This window comes from Gorilla gorilla, chromosome 5 (assembly GCF_029281585.2).
Source record: "Gorilla gorilla gorilla isolate KB3781 chromosome 5, NHGRI_mGorGor1-v2.1_pri, whole genome shotgun sequence".
Taxonomy (NCBI): domain Eukaryota; kingdom Metazoa; phylum Chordata; class Mammalia; order Primates; family Hominidae; genus Gorilla; species Gorilla gorilla.
Window position 1 is genome coordinate 166,249,715 of NC_073229.2, and position 24,581 is coordinate 166,274,295.

A 24,581-nucleotide genomic window follows, 5' to 3' on the forward strand; every position below is an offset into this window, starting at 1 on the left:
GACATTGAAGAAACTTAAATGTATGTTGCTGATTGAACTAAGTCAATCTGAAAAGGCTGCGTACTGTATGATTTCAACTATATGACATCCTGGAAAAGGTCAAACTACAGAGACAGTAAAATGTGCTTCCCAGGGGACTGGAGGAGGAAAGGACAAATGTGTGGATCGCAGAGGATTTTGCAGTAGTAAAACTACTCTGTATGATACTGTAATTGTAGAAATGTGTAATTATAGGTAGGTTCAAACCCAGAGAATGTACAACAGGAAAATTGAACTCTAATGTAATCTATGACTGAGTGATCATGACGTCTCAATATAGGTTCATCTAATTGTAACAAATGTGCCACTTTGATGAGGAAAATTGATAATGGGAGACTATGTATGTGTGTTGGTAGAGGGTATAGGAGACATAACTATACTTTCTTCTTAATTTTGCCATTTCAAAGCAGATTTTACTGTCTTAGTCTGTTCAGACTGCTATAATAAAATACTATAAATTGGGTAGCTTATAAAAAAGAGAATTGTATTTTCCACATTTCTGTTAAAAGAGAATTATTAGCCAAATTAAATTTTACAAAGTTTAAATGAGCAGAGAACAATTCACAAATCAGGCAGCCTCCTGAGCCAGAGTAGGCTCAAAGAGACTCCAGTGCAGCCATGTGGTAGAAGGAGATTTACGGACAGAAAAAGAAAAGTGATATATAGAAAACAGAAGTGAAGGAAAGAAACAACCAGATTGGTTATAGATCAGCATTTGCCTTATTTGAACATGGTTTGAATAATTGGGCCTCTTTGATTGGACCAGTCTCAATGATTAGCACAAGAGCAGGTTCCAGTCTGTTTACACTTCTATTCAGGTGATAGTTCACTAGGTACAGAGAAACCTTTATGTCAACCTTAAAATATATAAGGAAACAGCTTTTGGCTAAACTTGATTTGACAATTCCCTGTTTTGGGTCATCCTCTGAAAATTGATCATTGATCAAAATTTTATCATTGATGTCACTAGCACCATGATAAATGTACTTATTTGGTCTCAAAACCCATTGGGAAGTAGCAGAACAGTGGGTTTTTTAAGGTTAGAACAAGGACTTCAGATTATTTTCTTTGTAGGGGTTAGGTTACAGGGTAGCTCTTTATGGTGGAATCTCCTGTTTACAGGAGAAAAACAAAACTTGGTTTGTTCTAGGATCAATCTTTTTCTTTAAGGTCTTAGTTTGATTATGTCATATTTAGCATATAAGTGACTCTAATTTGGTTTAAAATGGTCTGTTGGGGCCTAGGGCATGAGCTCAATCCAAAACAATGGCATCTCATAATTTTGCTTAAAAATAACCCTATTTGGTCAAGTTCTCACTTAGGTGGGAGAATGACCAAAACTTCAGGCCTTAGCACCACTCTCAGTTACCATCACTTTGGGTTTCTGGTCTCAGCACGTCATTTATAGGCTACGGTGCCCTCATGGTCACAGATTTTTTTCAGCTCTTGTCAATCCAGTTGAAGACAGACCATTCGACACTCTAAAGATGGCTGCATGCAAACATTTAAAACTTTTAAGAGAATATAGCACGCCAGGGAGACTACTATTAAGACCATCAGGAGGATAATACCAAGAGCTTGGAGTATGCTCCTTAGCCAGGTTGTCATGAACCAAACCAACTACAATCAAACAGATCACAGAATGAGCTAAAGAGTCTACTTGCAGCCGGGCGCGGTGGCTCACGCCTGTAATCCCAGTACTTTGGGAGGCTGAGGCAGGCGGATCACGAGGTCAGAAGATCAAGACCATCCTGGCTAACACGGTGAATCCCCGTCTCTACTAAAAAAATATTAAAAATTAGCCAAGCATGGTGGCGGGCAACTGTAGTCCCAGCTACTCAGGAGACTGAGGCAGGAGAATGGCATGAACCTGGAAGGTGGAGCTTGCAAGGAGCCGAGATTGGGCCACTGCACTCCAGCCTGGGTGACAGAGCAACACTCTGTCTCAAAAAAAAAAAAAAAAGTCTACTTGCTTTAACAAAGCAGCCTGTTCATTGATCCCCTAAAACTGAATATCTATAATACCCAATGTATTTCTCCATGGGAAACAAGAAGTACAAGCAACTGCACAGATACTTCTGTTTAGCCAGTAAGTAATTTAGAGCAATTCTATTACGTAGTATAACTTTCACAAGAGAATTTAAAGTCTGTTGTGCAATCATTAAAGCCTCCTAACAATGTTCTCTTTAACCTGTGATGTAGGTTAAGAGGAGTGGAACCTATAATGTAGGTTAAGAGGAGTGAATCAGTGTTTGCTTCTGACTAATTATGAGGCAACAAATGTACCACTAAAATTTCTCACCTGCACTGGCCCTTCATCTTCCATTTATCAAGGCATAAAGTTGTCCATGTATAAGCCTGGCTGCAAAATTCTTCACAAATAAAAATAGACCCCATGAGTGTACACAACAGACACCCTTTTCAATTCTATTGTTCAAAGAGACATAAGCAAGGGGAAAATGGAAAAGATAAGAGTCTCATGATAGCAGAGAAATCTTGATCCATGATCTTGGGGAAGAGCTGTCCATATCAAAGATGCCATCTGCTTCTGGGGAGGAACTTCCTTGGTTAGCTTTACCTTAAGGTGGTAAATGGGTGTACAGTTCCAAGAGTGCAGGGGGCCTATGTGAGTTGTGAGATTATGAACCCAAGGTTCAAGGTGCCAAAGTTTTGCTGCAATGTGGATGGCACAATGGCAGCCTTTCTCTGATACTCTGAGAAGACCATGGAGTCTAATCCTTGGGTTCTAGATTATGAAGGGGTTGATTGTCCCCAGTCAGTAGACCATGAAATGCATTCATTACCTGGTGAAAATATACTTTGGTAAAATGAGCTACTATTATAACAACAGCCCTTTTGTATGTTAAAGCTTTTATACAACCAGAAAGCATGCATTAAAAATTACAATTGAATGAAATCCTTTTATAAATGTTTAAATGGCCCATCAGGTAGCAGAAATGTATATAAAGTTTTAAACCCAGGAATGAGTTTGATAACAAAACATTGGTCAAAAACTATTTGAGCAATTTAGAACAGCCACCAAAATAATATATTTTTTAATTTGGATAATTTTATTTATTCCATGATGGGTCATGGAATGCAGAGCTTCTAGTAACAAACACTTTAAGGACTCAGGATGAGGTGGCTGTCCAGAATCTCCATGAGTCCATTCTTAACACTAGATTTACATTTTTTAAAATACCAGTTGTTTCTCCAATTTATATGCATAGCACTGATACTGATGGGTTATAAGCAATTTGACTTGCACCATGGAGTTTATTCAAATTGTATATCTAAATATTTCAGTACTGCCTGATTTATCATGAAAATCTCACAAAGTATTTTCTTGGTATTCAGTTTATTTTTTGCCCTGCTTGGGTTAGCAGTTTTATAAACCAATCAATCTTTTCATTAAAATGTTGAAAATTCTTACCCAGTCCAAATCATATAATCCTAAAGTTATCAGAAACTTGTATTCAAGAGTGCTTGTCAGGGTTCTTTCTATACTTTCACAAACCTCCTTAAAGATACCATACTCTAGGATTTTGTATGCTTGTAAAGCTTTCAGAAACTGCATTAGAATTAGGCAATTAACTGTGGAAATAACTGACATGTGGAAATAACTGACTATGTTGGCCATACTGGTTTGAACTACTGGCCTTAAGGTATTCTCCCGTCCTTGCCTCGCAAAATGCTGGGTTTAGAGGCATGAGCCACCACACCCAGCATACATGGTCATAGTTAAAGACACAACTGACAAGGAAATGTGGTCATTTCTGTGGCCTACAATAACTAAATGATAATTATGGTTGATAGCACATAGCTAAACATATTAGAATTTTAGAAATTTTATACCATTTTGGAACATCTATTAATAATACATGCATTAAGATATAACTTGAAGAAGGTTGAAAATCATTTTTTATTTGGCAGTGGTTTCCATGTAATTTAACATGTCAAAAAATCGGCTTCTCTCTCCTTTGGATGCTTTAGGGGCCTTCTGCAGAATCCCAAAGTTAGAGATCAAAAAAGACTTAACTTTGAAGCTGAAATTTGATTTTGGAAATCTTGTCAAATATTTCAAAGTATTAAAACACTTGACCAAAATAGGATCACAGGTCACCATAAAATAATAGTCATTCATTTAGCCAAAGTGATAATTAAAAGATTTTTAAAAATCAAAAACCTGTACTCTTTAATAGAGAAGGTTGTTTTCCAAATAAGGAAAAGACATAAGACAGTATGAGACAGAATCTGTCTCTTCTTCTCTCCTCTCTCCCTCTCTTTTTTTGTTACAGTTTACTCAGAAAGTGAGGAAAAATGTTTGAATGTGTCTGATTAATGTCACGTGCATCGATGTGAAGAGACCACCAAAGAGGCTTTGTGTGAGTAATAAAGCTTTTTAATCACCTGGGTGCAGGCGGGCTGAGTCCAAAAAGAGAGTCAGCAAAGGGTGGTGGGATTATCATTAGTTCTTATAGGTTTGGGATAGGCAGTGGATTTAGGAGCAATTTTTGTGGCAGGGGGTGGATCTTACAAAGTACATTCTCAAGGGCGGGAAGAATATTACAAAGCACCTTCTTAAGGGTGGGGGAGGATATTACAATGTACCTTCTCAAGGGTGGAGGGTGTACTGTACAAAGTACATTAACAAGGGCAGGGGAATATCACAAAGTACATTATCGAAAGGGCGGGGAGGGGGTATTGTCACAAAGTCAGTTGGTCAGTTAGGGTGGGGCAGGAACAGATCACAATGGTGGAATGTCATCAGTTAAGGCAGAAACAGCCTATTTTCACTTCTTTTGTGGATCTTCAGTTGCTTCAGGCCATCTGGATGTATATGTGCAGGTCACAGGCGATATGATGGCTTAGCTTGGGCTCAGAGGCCTGACAATTAATACTATCTAAAATTTTTGTTCAAAAGAGAAAACCAAATTCTAGTTTTATGTTGTGTATTATAAATGTTAAAGCTTATTTTAATAAAACCTGTAAATAAATTTATAAAATCTAACATCTTTAACCACACAAGATTTCCATAAACCTTTTGTTTTACATTTTCTCCAACTTTATATATTCATCTAGATTTATCTATTTTTTTACTCCTTCAATTTGAAACCTGTAACTTCAAACTAGACAAAATTTTTAAACATGCACACATTTTTATGCCTTTATATATTTTCTCATTAAAAGCATATTTTTGTTTATACTTTTGTTTATATGTTCTGTATACAGAATTGTTTCTCTCATATTTAGTAGTTTTAGTTACATACATTAACTACAATTTTAACTCTTAGTAATCCCAATTTGTAGCAAAAACTCTAGAAAGTAATTTTGAACTGTTTGTTTTATATCACCATTTGTAGATAAAAAACATTTTATAATTTTTTAGAAGGATAATTCTTCAAATTAGTGCTTATTAACACCTTTTCTATAGCATTTAAAAGTAGCATGTCATTATATAGACTTAAGCTCATGTTTAATAATTTATATTTCAGTATTTTAACTTACAAATGATGCAGACATTTTATGATTATCTATTACTTAATCTAACATAATATGACTTTAAGATTTTAAATTACTGAAAATAATTTGGAACTAAACACAAGAACCCTCCCTAATGTCTTCCCCAGTCATCCTGGGTCCCAAGTAGCCATGTGGCACCCAGGAAGGTCAGGACTATGAAGGTTATGACCTGTCTGAGTCCTGAATTTACATGCTAGGTCTAAAGGGGTCAGAACAGAAGACAGAGCTGTGAAGACTGCAACTGGACAATCTAACTCTTCCCAAAATAGCAAGGAGGCAAAACAGGGAGAGCAGGGAAGAAGGGGCTCTATTGGGCTTGATTCTGGCTTGCAGTTGCTAGTCTGGGTACTGAGAAATTGTCTTGTCTCTAGACCTCATCATGTCCACCTATCCAGACCCCCAAATCCTGAGGCTCTAATCTAAAAACATAAACTCACAGTTAAATCAAGCAAGTTTCTAATTATATTTAACTGATAATTTTGAAACCATTCCTGTTTTACCAGAAACTTTTTAAGCAGCTTTATTTACTAAATAATATCACATACACATAACACATACAGACATACAAACACAGAGAAGCAATTCTTATAGCTTTTATAAAGGATTGTCATTTGCTGGCTTTTAACTAGCTTTTCTTTTCCCCATTCAGACTATCAATCTTCCAATTACTTGTTTCATTGCCCTAAGCAATTGTTAACTACACAACAAATTTGCATTTCTAAAAAGACAACTCTTAGGTGAAACAAAAAGAATTGTATTTTGTAAGCACAGAGCTAAAATTTTAGGCCTAAATATTGTATTGTCATTTGCTCAAACTAAGGGAAAAATACAGTGCCCAAGTAAAAGTTAAGTCAAGACAAGATGGCCAGAAAAGCACCTTAAACAAAGGTATGGCTTGTGATGTAAATTTAAAACAATGGTAAGAGTTTCTAAAGTATACCAACACACATCCTTAAAAATGGAGACTTCCTTTATAGAAGTATTACAAAAGTGTTTCAAGATTGCCAGTTAAATTCCAGAAAGGTGCATTTTAGGTTCATAAGTGTTCTTGTTAACTTAGCTACTGTTTCTTAGCTAGAATTACGAGTTCAGGGCAGAGCTCATCAGGAATAGGGCAAAGTATTCTCTGCCTGAACTCAGCATGGATAGATCTGAAAAAGAAGCAAGCCTAGTTTACCTGAGGGCCTATATTTTATAAACACTATCTAGGAGACCAGCCAAAGTCTATGGCATTTGAGACTTGACCCACTCTCTTTATTCCACAATAAAAAAACAAATGTCAAAGAAAGGCCTCAAAAACCAGTCTTGCAAAGGGGGCTGAATTTAATTGGATTACACTGTGGAACAATTAATGCCCCCAAGGCACCATTAAAAACTATGAAGCAATCAGCCAGCAATTCAAGGAGGCTAACAACTGGATGTAATACTTACAGTGGCAGACAAATTAATAATTAAATCAGAGAAAGAAAGAATCAAAGAGAATATTGCTAAAACTACTTCATCCCAGGGTGATGATGCACATACTCAAGGCTTCACCCTCTGAGTAGTGACATCAGAGGTTGAACATTGTGGGAAAAAATAGACATTATTGAAATGGTACACATTGTTACTAAAAAATCCAACAAGTTCCATATACAGATTTACTACAGTATATTTTCTAAAATGTCTAGTTTTCAACAAAAAATTATGAAACATACAATGAAACTGAGTGTGACCCTTATACCGGAAAAATGTAGGCAACAAAAACTGCCTTTCAGAGAATCCAAATGTCAAACTTAGCAGAAAAAGACTTCAAAGCATCTAATATAAATATATTTAAAAAACTAAAGAACACCATAAAGAAGGGAAGAAAGGTATGAGGACAATGTCTCAACAAATAGAGACTATCAAAAAAAAAAGTAAAAGTTATTTTAAAAAACAAATGGAAATTCTACAGTTTAAAAGTACAGTACTTGGAATGAAACATTTACTAGAGTGCTCAGCAGTAGATTTGAACTGGCAGAACAATCAGTGAAATTAAAGATAGATTGACAGAGATTATATAATCTGAAAAACAGAGTAGGAAAAAGAAAAGAAAGAAAAATAAAAAGAGCCTCATAGACATGTAGAACATAATTAAGCAAACCAAAATATGCATAATGAAAGTAACAGAAGTAGAGGACAAAAAGGAATGAGCACAAAAGTTATTCAAAAAAGTAATGATTGAAAACCTTCCAAATTTGACTTAAAACCATCTATACATCAAAGAAACTCAATAAATTCCAAATAGGACAAACACAAAGAAACCTACACTTAGACATATCAAAGTAAAAATATTCACAGGCAATGATAAAATAATAAAAGCAGCATGATAAAAATGACTTTTTACATAAAAGGAAACACCAGTAAGGTTATGTACTAGTCTGTTCTCACACTGCTATAAAGAAATACCTGAGATTAGGTAATTTATAAAGGAAAGAAGTTTAATTGACTCACAGTTGTGCATGGCTAGGGAGGCCTCAGGAAACTTACAATCATGAGAGAAAAGGAAGCAAACACATCCTTCTTCACCTAACTGCAGAAGAGAGAAGTGCCGAGCAAAGGAGGAAAAGCCCCTTATAAAACCATCAGATCTCGTGAGAACAATTACAAGAACAGCATGGAGGTAACCGCTCCATGATTCAATTACCTCCCACCTGGTCCCTCCCACAACATGTGGAAATTATGGGAACTACAATTCAAGATGAGATCTGGGTGGGGACAGAGCCACACCATATCATTCTGCCCCTGGCCCCTTCCAAATATCATGTCCGCACATTTCAAAACCAATCACGCTTTTCCAATAGTCCCCCAAATTCTTAGCTCATTCCAGCATTAACCAAAAAGTCTACATCCAAAGTCTCATCTGAGACAAGGCAAGTTCCTTTCTCCTATGAACCTGTAAAATCAAAAGCAAGTTACTTACTTCCTAGATACAATGAGAGTACAGGCATTGGATAAACACACTCACTGCAAATGGGAGAAATTGACCAAAACAAAGGGGCTACAGGCCCCATGCAAGTCTGAAATCTAATCATGCCCACCTCTAATCATGCTGATGCATGAGGTGGGCTTCCACAGCCTTGGGCAGCTCCAACCCTGTGGCTTTGCAGGGTACAGCACCCTGCTTCAGCTGTTTTCACAGCTTGCATTGCGGGTCTGAGGCTTTTTCAGGCACATGGTGCAAGCCATTGGTGGATCTACCATTCCGGGCTCTGGAGGAGAGTGGCCCCCTTCTCATAGTTCCATTAAGCAGTACCCCACCGGGGACTCTGTGTGGGGGCTCTGACCCCACATTTCCCTTCCACACTTGCACCCATGGTGAGCACCTGCAAAAGTCACTGGGACTCGAGGATATAAGGTCAGAAGTAAGAAAAAGATGCTTTTTTAAATCTCCTTCATGTACCCCAGGTATTCGTTGGAAAGAGAAAGAAATACATTTCTCCAAAAAATATATATAATCAGTGTGTAAGACATTGGGTATGTCTCTTTCTTTTTTTTTTTTTCTTTTTTTTTGAGTTGGAGTCTCACTCTGTTGGCCAGGCAGGAGTGCAGTGGCACGATCTCTGCTCACTGCAACCTCTGCCTCCCAGGCCAATCAGCACATGAAAAGATGCTCAATATTATTACCCATCATGGAAATGCAAATCAAACTCACAGTGAGTTACCACATCACACTCTTTAGGATGATTACAGGGATGAAATGCTACGATCTGAATGTTTGTTACTCTTTTAAAATTCATACATTGAAAACTAATTCCTAGGGGTATTGTATTAAGAGGTGGGGCCTTTGAGAAGTGATTAGGTCATAAGGGTAGAAACCTTATGAATGGGATTGATGCCCTTATAAAAGAGGCCCAAGGGAGTTTATTTGCCCCTTCCCACATGTAAGGATGCCGCAAAATGGCACCATATATAGATATGAGCCTTCACCAGACACCACAAGTCTCCTTGATCTTGGACTTCCCAGACTTCAGAACTGTGAAAAATAAATTGCTCTTGTTTATAAGTTACTCAGTCTAAGGTATTTTGTTATAGCAGTTTGAATGAACTAAGACAGATGGCTATGACCAAATAGATGGACACAAAAAAAAGTGTTGGCAAGCATATGAAGAAATTCAATCCCTTATACATTGCTAGTGGAAATTTAAAGTGGTGTAGCCGCTTTGAAAAACAGTCTGGCCATTCCTCATAAGGCTAAACATAAAATTACTACACTATCCAGCAATTTCAATCCTAGGTATATACCCAACACAATTAAAAATATATGTCTACACAAAACCTATATACACATCATCACAGAATTGTTCATAATAGCCAAAAAGGGGAAACAACCCAAAAGTCCAATCAACTAATGAATGGATTAAATAACACATGTTAAATTCATACAATGGAATATTGGATGGCATTAAAAAAGAATCAACAAGCAATAATATGGATGTATCTTGAGAGTATTATGCTAAGTAAAATAAGCTAATTTTGAAAGATCACTATTATATGATTACATTTATATGAAATGGAGTGCATGAAATTTATGTGAAATGCTAGAAGAGGCAAATCTAGAGAGATAGAAAGATTAGTGGTTGCCTAGGACTAGGGGAGTTGGGGGGAAATGCTTACAGATGTGGATTTTCTTTTGAGGGTGATAATATTTTTAAACTTACCGTGGTGACAGTTGCACACTCTGTGAACATACCAAAAACTATTTAATTGTACACTTTAAATGGGTAAATGGCATGTGATATGAATTATATATCAACAAAGGTGTTAACTAAAGGAAGAAAGAGAAGGAGGTGGAGGAGGACCTGCCCAGATCATCAGCTTTTCATCTTAACTGCCAAATTCGTTTATAGAAAATCTATGAGAACCCCCCTAATTATGGAGGTTTCTAAATGGGTAATATAGTTTACATCAGTGTCTTTAATAGCTTTGATCAAAATAAAATCGAATTAGACATAGATCAAATAAGACATACTGGCTGGGTGGGGTGGCTCACACCTGTAATGCCAGCACCTTAGGAGGCCAAGGCGCATGGATCACTTGAGGCCAGGAGCTTGAGACAAGCCTGGCCAGCATGGTGAAATCCTGTCTCTACTGAAAATACAAAAATTAGCCAGGAGTGGTGGCATGCGCGTGTATTCCCAGCTACTCAGGAGTCTGAGGCAGGAGAATTGCTTGAAACTGGGAGGCAGAAGTTGCAGTGAGCAGAGATCGTGCCACTGCACTCCTGCCTGGCCAACAGAGTGAGACTCCAACTCAAAAAAAAAAAAAGACATACCCAATGTCTTACACACTGAAATCACTGAGATACAGGCTTAGCCTTTTATACCACCCTACACAACAAAACCTGTTACCTAAGAAGAGGTCATTTATATTAACAAGGGGCAATGAGTACAACAATCATAATTTCTGATTTGTTGGAACCCAAACAAAATTAAATGATTTTCTTAGTGAGAAAAGTTGCTTTGGTTATATAATAATATGATTTCTCAGAATTTTCCAATTATTAATATTACTTGTAAAAAACCACTAGCTTGTCACTTATGTATTTGTCTCTTAACCTTAGTCATATTTGAGGGAACTTCTTTAAAACAGTTTTATCCACCCACCGGTTTCAAATAGGATTATAAAAAAGTGAATAAATCATTTTATGCAAATTGAAACATAGAACTGAGATGAGATTGGTTTTTACTGGATGAAAATTGAATAGTGAAAAACTTAGGCTACGAGAAATGTCAATGCTGATTTAATCTGTGTAGAAAGGTGACCAGAGAACGTGCATCAGTATGCTGTAAGTAAACGCCTCCGAATTCCCATTTAAAATGTAGCTGTTTCTTTCTTGGTAAGATGGCTCCCAAATAACTTGTTCAGGAACCATCGGGGCACTCCCCAACCCAAAAGTGAATGTCATGTTTGTAGCTTAATTCTTAAACTGACAAGGTAAGCAAATACTTCAACCCTTTCTAATTAAGTAGCATTTGCTTATTCAAAATATCTATTTAATTGCCACAGTACATCTGATTTTCATTCCAAATGTTTAACAGAGTTAAAAAAAATAGTACTTTTCTGGCTGGGTGCAGTGGGTCACGCCTGTAATCCCAACATTTTGGGAGGCTGTCGGGAGAATCGCTTGAGGCTGGGAGTTCGAGCCAGCATGGGCAAAACGAAAAAGAAAATAGTAATTTTTAAACTTGGAACACTTGGCCTAAATGGGAAACTGGTAAATAACCTGCTAGGTATTTTTCAAAGATAAGCAGGATTCTAATTTCTAAGCAATTAGTAGCTCCCAAGAATCTCATTTGCATTCGATATTTCATGTTTAACAGAATCACCACAATGTAATCTAGTTTTTCTCCTATTGCAGCATATGTCAGGAAAGCACTTCATATAGGTGAACAACTAGGCTTAGTTTTCAGTGGAAAAAGATGCTTTATTTTTTTCAAATATTATGAAGTAGACAAGAAACAATAAACATTATGCTCAAATTAATATAAAGCATGGATTGGATAAATCTCTCAAATAATTTAATGTGGCATCTGCACTCCTCAAATGAGAGACAGTACAGTCAGCCTGCCTTTACTCCCAACATCCTTATTTCTAAACTCAGTAATAAATCCTCTGTAGCAATAGGATTTGACAATTCGATATTGTACGTCTCGTTAGCGCCACCTACTGAGTGCTGGTCACATTTTGTAAATCTCAGTTAAAAATCACTGGCTGAAAATGCAGAAGGAACCAAATCAAAGTAACAAAAGGATGACAATAGAATGATTACATCTCCAGCTTTTTGTTTTCATCAATGCTATTTAAGTATAGGTACAGTTACCAGAGCAGTGAATGTCATGTCAGAAAAAGAACTAATTATAAATTACATTTATATAAATACGATAATTAATTTGATTAAAAGAGGATTTACACTGACAAAAGCAAATGTTATTAAGCCATACCTGCCTTACCCATCTCACAAAGTTATAACAAAAATTATACAAAATAATTTATGTGAAAAATCCTTGGGAACCACAAAACATTAAAAAACGTAAAAGCATTATTGCATAATGCAATAGCATTTTCATTTTATAATTTTTTTCAAAAATTTTTTAAATGCTACAACTAAATTTATGATACATGCTAGATGCTACTTTTAGGCTCAATTAAGCTTAGCATTTGGAAAAGCTGAAATATATACTTTCAAAGGATGGAAATTTTCTACACTCTATGATTTAGAATCCCTTTTATATTGTTTTCTCATTCCTATGAAAATAGACAAGCTATTTTATGGCCTAAAGTCATATTTATTTTTCAGTTCTGAAAATAGATTGAATCATACACACTGAGAGTGGCATATGAAGACTTCATTAATAAAAATAAAGTTGGTGATTCAAACTTCTGGTTTTGCTGAAACTGCTAAAGGATTCATGAATCTCATGAGGAACTTAATGTGGTTAAGTATCAAGTTTATTGACATTCAACTGTTGGTGAGGATTATAAAATAGATTTATTCTATATAAGAGATGTTCCTTTCACAAGCTTTGACTCTTTCATCACCTTTCTGTAGGTCTTGTCTGAAATAATAAAACAATATAAAATAATTAAAAATAAAATAAAAATGAAGTGATTCCATGTATCTGATTAAATATATTCACTACATTTATTCTTTCTATCATATACATAGTGCAGGTAGAACACAAGCTTTCAAGAATCAAATGATGCTCACTTTGAATGTTTTCTTATCCACAATAGACAAGAATATCAAGCAGCCTTACCAAATTTGGAAGCATCTAAATATCTGTAAACCTCTAAATGATTGTCATAAACATAAAAGATAACTGCCTGAAATGTTACCTTTTCATAGACTAGGCTTTGACATTTTGTAAATGTAAATGTAGCCAAAATATTGAAGTCAATCCTATTTCCCACATGCAAATATATTAATGTGTAACAGAAATCATCCTTTTGCCCAATTCCCCCTACGTGGCATCTTTATGGCCATCCCCCAATCCCCCAGGGGTTTCTCAGCATGAAGAGCCCAATTACAAAATAGGAAAAGCGCCACTCAAAGCCTATATATACATGCAGTTGCAAAGTGTTCTGGAGAGGTTAAAAGACTGATGTGAATTTGGCCCACTGCATATAACCTGGAGCAATAGTGCCAGAAAAGAGGATTTGAATGAGCCCAGGTTGGAAAAATAAATTACCTTTATGCCTTGAAGGCAATCTCCATGGGTCAAGGCTAATGCCTTTTTCTTTGCTATTGTGTAAGATAATCATCTCTATCACCTTTTTTTCTTTTCATTTTTTTTAGATAACTAGGTGGTTTTGACATTTTTGTGGTTGGTAATCTAATACTTTTTCACAAATTTTCTTTCAGGAAATAGAAAATTTTTTCAGTAATTGAATGAGAATGATGGATCATGCTAATAAATGTCTTTCTCAAAACCTGTCGTAACTTTAAATCAAAGTCAGGGTATTAATATGAGACTCCTATATTCCTCATATTTATTTCATGTCAGCATGTGCCTAGCTGATGTCAACAGCAGAGGAAAATAACATCAGGGTTCAAGAAATGTGGTACTGTTAACATTTACATGACGTATTGACTTGATAATGAACATCAGTAAACATTTCAGCCAAATATAAATAAAAATGTATTTGTGTCTATAACTATATTTAATATACAGAAACTTTAAGGAGAAAAACAAGTGAGCCTTGAGAGTAAAGGTGGTAACATAACACATAATTGTGGTAATGGTCAATGCAATTTAATGATTAGAGTTTGTGAGCCAGATATCAAGCTGCTAATTTACCTTCATTATCTCTTATCATATTCATAGCAACACTATGAACTCCATATTATTATTCCCATTTTACAGATGACAAAAGTAAATCTAGAGCAGTAAAATAATATTTTCAAGCCCACTCAGCTAGATAGTGACAGTAAACAGAACTGAAACTTAGCAGATCTCTAATCAATAAGTCATACATATTGGCAAGAAGCTAAATCTGCAAAGATTGAGAGAGACTTTTTTCTAATTCACTCAGAGTGATTGTTTGCTCACGAAGCTGTGTGCCTTCAGGACTTTCTGCTCAAATCGACTGGTTTTTCTAATTTATACAAATACGTCAAGTGACCTCATATTAGCCTGTGTGTTGCCAAATGTTCTAAAATTTCAAAAAGTTTGCTTTTACTCAGTTGACCAGGAATGAGATCATAGAGAAAAGAAATTTAAATTTAACCTAAAAAATAAATAGGATTTTAATGGGGAAGATGGAGAGTATAGTGGGAGGGTAAAATAGGATCTTTTTAGAACATGCAAAGGATCCACATGCAGAAAAAAAATAAGGCCTATTTGAGGTATAGGAGTTAGGATTGGCTGAAGCATAGATTTTCTAGCAAGATGGGAGATCAGACTAGAAAGGCCAACGTGTGGAACACTCAGAATGCTAAGTTAAGGTGTGTAGTCAATGGTCATGAAGCTGTGGAGAATTAGGAAGGAAACAACAGAGTGAAAAATAGGATTATTACTCTGGGGTTGGGTGTAGATATTTTTGAGCAGGTAATATGACAATAAGAAGACAATGGAGAAACTTTTAAGGCTAGACCTGAACTACACTAGTGTAGAAGTGGTGGAAATGGAGAAGAGAGGTAATCTATCACTAGACATGCAAGTATTATTCTTTCTTCCTGTGAACAATAGTTGTTTTTCAGTTCCTAGATTTAATGTTTGCTCCTGTGGTCATCAAATTTAAACACTAAAATGTTTTGGAATTTGATATAGTTGTGAAAATTATCTAATGACTTTGAATTATGATTTTAAGAGTTCAGTCAAAGAATGAACTTTAATACCTGATATGCTTTGGCTGTGTCCCCACCCAAATCTCATCTTGAATTGTAATTCCCACAATTTCCACATGTTGTGGGAGGAACCCGGTGGGAGGTGATTAAATTATGAGGGTGGGTCTTTCCTGCACTGTTCTCTGATAGTGAATTAGTCTCATGAGAACTGATGGTTTTAAAAATGGGAGTTTCCCTGCACAAGCTCTCTTTTTTTACCTGCCACCATCCCCGTAAGATGTGACTTGCTCCTGCTTGTCTTCCACCATGATTGTGAGGCTTCCCCAGCCATTTGGAACTGTAAGTCCAATTAAACCTCTTTCTTTTGTAAATTGCCCAGTCTTGGGTATGTCTTTATCAGCAGCATGACAATGGACTAAAACAATACCCCTTCCTCTCTTCACCCTCTTAGTCTCCCAAAAAGATACCCAAACACACACACCCACATCGACACAAAAATACCTCTTCAGCCTACAGTTACTGTAGGATGCAGTATATACAATGTTTGGCTCTAAGAGGGTATGTAGAGTTATTAACATCTTGTTTGGACACAAATAGAGGCCCTCAAGGAGCTTTATTTTCAGAGCCTTTTAGGAAGAACTCAAGGATAAATTACTAGGACCATACATCCACTAATAGCAGTATTGAAACCCTACAAGGGTATTGATGCTTTTGAGTACTGACATCTTGACAATCAAGAGAAATCCCTTATATCATATCTGTGATATCATTTGATTCCAAACTGTTCTGTCTACCGAATTCAGGGAATTCATCCCAGCAGAGTCTTCCTTTTTGTAAAGATCTTTTTGTATCATTTGACAACTGATAAGCAATTTTTAGCCAGGTATTATTTAGGCACATTCTTTTTATTTCTTACCTATTCATGTTTCTGTTAAAATTTGTTATAAATTTTTGCCAACGGATTTATTGGTATAAGTCATCTTTCAGCTTATTATTACTGTAAATGTTATTCACTATTAAATAAGCCATAATTATTATCATTGTCATTAGCATAATTGCTTTTTACCAATTATTAACTCTTGCTAGTATGATCATGATTAATATTATTAGAAACCTGCCACCTCACTGAAAATGTTAAGAAATCCTATGTTTATTTTATAGATAAAAACTGTTATTAAAAACTTGTAGCACCTTAAACTCATGTCTTAAATTGTTTCCATTCCAATCCCAATAACATAAATAATAGGACTGGCTTCCATTTATTTGTGTGTACAATAATGTTTGCAATGATAAGGTCACTGAAAGTCACCAAGACATTTACAGAAGCTTTCACTACACCTTGAAAAGTATACAGCCCAAACATATAGAGCTAGAGAAATCACTTCTTTTGGAACTACCAGAAAATATGTGATGGATTTAATAGTTTTAGTTCATATGACTCCAAAAAGTCAAATAATTGTAGTTAGCAGCATATTAACATAATCACCTCACATATAGTTTTATATTTTACCAGCTCCAATAAATCTACACCCCTAGATCTATATTAATATTTTAAATATAAATTAGCACATCTCAATACTTAATAAGTAGAAATTCAAGGAATAATGGACATTAAATTTTCTTATAAAAGGGAGCAAAGGTGTCTTATAAATTAGGTGTTCACAACAGGGAAAGGCATTAATCAGCTTTCAAAAGCTAAATTTGTCTCAAGCTCACTATTATTCAAAGCAGTGAATTTTCTCTGGTAACATGTCACAGAGGGAATAAGGAACGGAAATTCTAATGATAGCCCAGCAATTTACCATGAGGTTTTAATTAATTAATCTGGAGTTTATGCACATAAGACTGATTATATGAACCAAAGTTCAATTCTACAAGTATTTCCCAAATTAAAGGAATGCTACATATTTCAATAATGTCAAATATGAAAAAATAGTACACAATATGATTCAGTATATACCAAAATTAAGAAGCAGTTATAGTATACTGCTTTGCCAAACAAGGCAATCATTAATTTTTCTCACACTAAAGTACACAACAGAAGCATTTACAATTTATCATTACATCCAACATTGAAAAATGATAACAAATTGATGACTTATAGAATTTATATTGATGAAAATTGGGATGACATGAGGAATAAGCACTGACAAAGGTGTAGTATTAAACCTGGGCTTTCTGAGTTTGACTCTTGTTACAAATAATTTCACAAAAACCATTGATTATTAGATGTATATGTCCCTACACAGAAAAAAAGAAAAGAAAACTGGGCATGCAGAAATTTTAAAATCAGTATTTTCCAGAAAGACGAGTAAAATTTTCCTACCAATAAATCTAATTGATCCAGTTCTGGTGCCATAATGTTCATTAACTCCTTCGGTATTAAAGTGATTGGAAATAACATAAAAACCTGAGCATGTTGAATGGTATATGCTAACAGTCCAGTTCTAATACACTTATATTTGTGGTCATTACTAACAACATTAGTCACATACACATAGCCAACCTTAATGCAAATGTTTCTCATTTGCTAATGACAGTTTTTGATTACTTCAGAAGAGAGCTCCCCAAGTTAGGTTTATATGATGCAGATTGTCTCATAATCGAAGAACCTGTTAATTGAATAATCACACTTATATCCCTTCAGTTTTAGCTAGGAACATCTGAAGGACTGATGACTAAGTTGCCTAGAGCTATCATTTTTTGAATTTCAGAAGGCACTGTGCTAGTTGCCTCTGCTTCTACACTTTCTCTATAACCTTTCTTTCTCTTTAAGCTCTTACTCACCAGGCATGAAATGTATTTAGGAACACAGGTATTATAAAAGTCTTTCAGATTAAAAATAGAAAACATTTACAGACTTAACCATGTGGTTAAGAAACCCATGGAAGGAAGGACATACAAATCATCTTAGCAGTTGTACAACTTTTTATCTCAGTACTTCTAATTGGCCTATGTCAAGTCACACAAAGGGTGAGAGTAGCAGATTGTCAGTATTCAGAATACAGCATTCTCTTATTTGTGTTGTCTTACATTCATGCTCCCCAAGTGTATTAGATTGGGTCCCATAGGAAAAGATTCTGAGATAATAAGCTCTCTGCAGAAAGTTTATTGAAAAGTATTCTCAGGAGTTGCCTGCATAAAGAAATGTGGAAGGCAGGACTGAACAGAAACACCTGCAATGTCATTGCAACTGAAGTCTTAGGCAATGCCAAGGGCAGCCCTGCAAATGGAATGGACTCTGAGTATTGTTCTGAATTGAGACGGGAGTAGGCTCTTTAGCACCACATCAGCCAGTTACTGGTTATGCGTCAGCCTCTAGGAAATGACATAAGCTGGCTGAAACATTTCTCTGCAATGGAGGGCTATGCTCAGTGAGTGAAATAGTTGTACACTGTCAGCAGCCAATATTCCCAGCAGCAGAGAAATGGCACTTAGGTGAAGGATCAGAGCATTCACCACACCAGGATGGGATATATGACTGGGTCAGGATACCCCCATCTAAATAGGACCATATCATTAGGCTTGGCTTATTATACCAAGCCTATTCATGGTTGCCCTTGGCTGGTGCCCCAGGAGCTGGTCCAACCAGTTATGCCAAGTAAATTGGTCTGTTCTCACCCAAAACATAAAGTGTGAAGGATTGCCAAGGAGTCTAGGTGTGGCAGGGATGTAAAGGTTTACAAACTCATCTTCAACATAACAAATTACCAACTTCTCAATAACAACACAGAAACAGCAACAATATAATAATATTTTATGTTAATTTGGTATTTACAGTCTAGATACTATGCTAAATACTTTACACAATTTATCTCATTTAATCTTAACAGGAACCCTATGAGGTGTTATTATTTTACTGTTACAGACGGAAAATTGAAACCCAGAAAAACGCAGAAAATGTATCCAATACAATAAAAATAATAAGTCATAGACCTTGAAACAAAGAGTTTCAGAGTCTTTCGTTTTAAGAATTTTACTAAACAACCCACAGAGTCTGGCTTATTAATGACCATATACTACTTATCACTTGCATGGAAATCTGTTGGCTTCATTTTAAGTATAAATCATTTTAAGTATAAAGTCATATGTACTATATTACAAATATTGCAAAATTGACATTGTACTTGTTGGATTTGAAATCTGTTGGCTTAATTTTAAGTAAAGTATAAAGCCATATGTACTATATTACAAATATTGCAAAATTGACATTGTATTTATTCAGAGGTCCTATATCCAATGATCTTAACTCTTAAGAACATTATTGAGAACCACAAGACCAGTTTAAGAGACTTTTGTGTTCTGGTAGAAAAGGAATAATGGGGATTGAATAATCTCTCCTGCCCTAAACAACTAGATGATTGGACAAAACCTATAACAATCATTATAAAAAATGAGACTGCTGTTGGAAAACAAGTATCATGGGACTGTAATCTCTGAGAAAAAGGAAACAAATTGAGTGAGCCCTGAATGCATCAGCTTACTCCAGAGGCAGTTTCGCACCACCTTTTAGGAAGATGGGACCCTAACAGAGCCCAGTGGTCTCACTGAATTGAAGAACCAGAGATCAATGTTGGAGGAATAAAGATGGTTAGAATTTGCTAAGAGGAATATGGTACTGTAGAGGTAGAAGCTAAACAGGGAGAACTTCAGAGATCTGCAGAGGGGTCTACTTGAGGCTCTGAGTATTGACCTGTTCATGTGTGACAAGAAAACACCCAAGGCCAGAGAAACACTTAAAAACATTTGAAATACAAACAGGGCTGAAAGTAATTTGTGTCTCCAGAGCAGAGTGGAAAGACCTTGTAATGCAAGATCTATCCTGTAGAATACTCACAAGTATGTTACCTTGGTTGTCAGCCTAAATTTGCCCTATGCGACAAGCTAATCTAAACCTACCTTACAAATGCTTAAATAAAGCTTCAAAGATATCTACCTAATTCCTGCAGAATAAGTGCATACCAGAACAAATTCTAACATTATTTAAAATTCAGCAAACAACAAAATAAAATTTACAACATCAGACATCCAGTCAAAAATTACCAGTTACAGAGTTACCTCATTTTATCGTGTTTCATTTTATTGTCCTTTGCAGATACTGCATTTTTTACAAATTGAAGGTCGGTATCAACCCTGCATCCAGCAAGTCCATCAGCACCATTTTCCCAATGGCATGTGCTCATTTTTTGTCTCTGTATCACATTTTGGGAATTCTCACAAAATTTCAAAAGTTTTCATGATTATTACATCTTTTATGATGATCTGTGATGAGTGACTTTTGATGATACTACTGTAATTTTTTCAGGACACCTTGAAAACTGCCTATACAAAATGGTAACTTTCATTGACAAATGTTGTGTGTGTTCTTACTGCTCTACCAATTGGCTGTTTCCCCACGTCTCTACATATCCTAGGGCTCCCTATTCCCTAAGACTGAACAATATTGAAATTAGGCCAAATAATAACCCAACAAAGGCCTCTAAGTGTTCAAGCAAAAGAAAGAGTCACAGGTCTCTCACTTGAAATCAAAAGCTAGAAATGATTAAGCCTAGTGAAGAAAGCATGACCAAAGCCAAGATAGACTGAAAGCTCAACCTCTTGCTCTAGTTAGCCAAGCTGTGAATGCAAAGGAAAAATTCTTGAAGGAAATTAAAAATGCTACTCCGATTAATACAAGAATGATAAGAAAGAAACAATGCCTTATTGCTGACATGGGGAAAATTACAGTGGTCTGGATAGAAGATCAAACTGTAACTCAGTAGCTTAGCTTCAAAACACATTTTAAAACCTTTTTTTTCGTTTTCTGTTTTCTCCCTAGTCTCAAGATGTGACCTTGAAGCAAACAACAGAAACCTTTTATTCCCTCCTTAGCCTTAAAAAAATACGCTAAAACATACTTTAAAACTCTTTGTTTCCCTCCCTTTCCCACTCTACACTATGTTACACCATGCACATTTACCTAACTATATACTTGTATTTAATTATGTGCTTACTTAGAAGTTCCAGGGGCTAATCTTGAGACAGACCAGGAATGGAGCCCAAGCTGCAAAATTCTAGAGATTATCTCAAGGTGGTAGTCAGTATGCAGCCATTGTTGATATGACCCCAGACCACAATCCAGGTGGACCATGACTCAAGATAGCTACCAGAACAAGACACACAGACATTGTATCCAGCACTACTCCCCACATGCCCCTCATTCCCAGTTCCCTTTTTAAGCCCCTCTCCTCAGCATAAAGTTTGAAATGGTTCCTTTAAGGTATGAACCTTGGCCATTTCTCCCACTGCTAGCTCTGGAATAAAGACACTTTCCTTTCACCGCATTTTGTCCTTGTTACTGACTTTGCAAGAAGTGAGCAGCTGAGTTTGTATTCGGTTACAAAACCAGCCACAACATTCCCTTAAGCCAAAACCTAATCCAGAAAAATACCCTCTCTTCAGTCCTATGAAGGCTAAGAGAGCTAAAGAAGCTGCAAAAGAAAAGTTTGAGGCTAGCAGAGATTGGTTTATGAGGTTGGAGGAAAGCAGCCATAAAAATATACCTTGTAATGCAAGATGGTATATCATCATACCATAAAAATGCAAGATGAAGTAGCAAGTGCTAATGTAGAAGCTATAGCAAGTTATGCAGAAGATCTAAAATAATTGATGAAGGTGGCAACACAAAACAACAGATTTTCTATGTATATCAAACAGCCTTATACTGGGAGAAGATGCCATCTAAAACTTTCATAGCTAGAAAGAAGTCAATGCCTGGGTTCAATGCTTCAGCAGACAGGCCTGGCTCTTGTTAGGAGCTAATACAGTTGGTAACTTAAAGTTGGAGCTAATATTTATTTGGAATTCAAAAAATCCTATAGCCCTTAAGAATTATGCTAAATCTACTCTGCCTGCATCCTATAAATAGAATCACAAAGCCTAGATGAGAGAATATCTGTTTACAGTATAGTTTACTCAATATTTTAAATGCACTATTGAGACTTACTGCTCAAAAAAAAAGGATTCCTTTCAAAATATTATTGCCCATTGACAGTGCACCTAGTCACTCAACAGCTCTGGTATAGAGGTACAAAGAGATTCATGTTGTTTCTATGCCTGCTAACACAATATCCGTTCTGCAGCCAATGGAAAAAGGAGTAATTTCAACTTTTAAATCTTATTATATAAGGAATACATTTCATAAAGCTACAGATAGTGATTCTTCTGATAGATCTGGTCAAAGTAAATTGAAAATATTCTGGAAAGAATTCATCATTCTAGATGCCATTAAGAATATTTGTGATTCATAGAAGGAGGTCAAAATATCAACAGGAATTTCAAAAGAAGTTGATTCCAAACCTCATGGAAAACTTTGAAAGTTTCAAGACTTCAGTAGAGGAAGTAACTGCAGATGGGATGGAAAGAGCAAGAGGATTAGAATTAGAAGTGGGGGGCCTGAAGATGTGACTGAATTGCTGTGATCTCATGATAAAACCAGGAGTTGCTTCTTATGGATGAAGAAAGAGAGTATTTTTTCAGATGCAATCTACTCCTGGTGAAAATGCTGTGAATATTGTTGAAACAACAACAAAGGATCTAGAATATCTCATTAACTTAGTAGATAAAGCAGCAGCAGGGTTTGAGAAGATTGGCTCCAATTTTGAAAGAAGTTCTATTGTGGGTAAAATACTGTCAAAAAGCATTGCATGCTACAGAGAGATCTTTTATGAAAGGAAGTCAGTTGATGTGGCTGACTTCATTGTCTTATACTAAGAAATTGCCACAGTCACCCCAACCTTCAGCAGCCAACATCCCAATCAGTCAGCAGCCATCTACATCAAGGCGAGACCCTCCACGGTAAAAATATTACAACTCCCTAAAGGCTGGGGTGATCATTAGCATTTTTAAACAATAAACCATTCAACTCTGACCCTGTGGCAAAAAGCAATCATAGACAATATGTAAACGAAAGGATATGGCGAGGCTGCAATAAAACCTTATTTCACAAAAGAGGTGGCACACCCATAAGCCGTAGTTTGCCGAACCCCTTCCTAGAGCTAAAAATACCACATCAGATATTTTTTTAAAAGCCATAAATAGGATTAACTTCAGATGAGATTCTGTAGCAGAATAGATGAGTGAAATTAACACGGTAACTATTCACAATGAAATATAATGAGAACGAAGATGGAAAAGGAGGAATATAGAGGATCAGTTACCTTCGAAACCATATCAAGCAGTCTAGCCGAAAAATTGGAGTACCTGAAGACAGAAAGGGGACAGAAAAAATATTTGAAAAAATAATGGCTGATTATTTTTCCCAAAATTTATTGAAAACAAACCCACAGATCAAGACAGCTCCAGAAACCCCAAGAAGATGAGGAAAGTAGGCTTAGACTTGTTAGGTAATTTTTCCAAGACTTTTTTATTACAAGGTATGTACCAATTCATGTTTGTTGATTCAAGAACCCAAGTTTATACCTATTTGGTACACTTTCTCCCAAGCTTGCCAGAATGAGTCTAGTCTCCATAATAAGAGTGAAAATATTGTTTTTAGAGAAATCCATGTGTATCAGGCACTGTACAAGATATTATCTCATGTACTATCTCATTTGGTCACAACATATCTAGTAGGTAAGAATCATTTTCTCCATTTTACAGATGGAAGAACTGAAACTAGCAGAATTAACATTGTGTGCTTAAATAATTGCCAGTAAAGTAGGAAAAAAAATGCACTCTCAAGTCTTCTGTATTTCCAGGCAGGGCTTTCCTATAGAGATATGTGATGGCATATCCCCCGCCAAAAATAATAGCTGTAGATATGCGAACTATTCAAAAAAGAAATTGTTATATGTGTTATACAACTAGAAATCATGCAGTTTAGGAATATGTGAAATATGAACTCATTGAAAAGAAGGAAAATAAGAGCCTTCAATCTAACCATTAGGTCAGGCAATTGCTGGCACATCTAAATTACTGACAATAAATCTCAGAGCAAGTACAATACTTCTAAGTATGGTTATAAAAATTAGAATCATAAAACCATAGAATTGTGAAATTACTTACACATCATAGAATCCAATCCCTTCTTTTTGGAGAAATGGAAACATACCCCAGAAGGTTAAATCATTTGCCCAAAATAACATGATTGGTTGTTGACCCTTTCTACTAAGCCATCCCCAGTTCCATTCCAGAAAATATAAATTATTCATGCAGAAAGACAAACCTA

General features: G+C 35.9%; 1 protein-coding gene across 3 annotated transcripts in view; it reads right to left on the bottom strand.

Moving 5' to 3' along the window:
* Positions 1 to 24,581, bottom strand: part of NMBR (neuromedin B receptor) — a 72,730-nt gene that overhangs the window by 25,884 nt on the left and 22,265 nt on the right. Inside the window, exon 3 of one of the 3 annotated variants that reach the window (XR_010134379.1) lies at positions 4,502 to 4,943. The exons of the other annotated variants lie outside the window; for them this stretch is intronic. The gene's annotated coding sequence lies outside the window, so the exon portion shown is untranslated. Of the gene's footprint in view, positions 1 to 4,501; positions 4,944 to 24,581 lie in introns of those variants that run through there. 3 annotated transcript variants of the gene reach the window in all.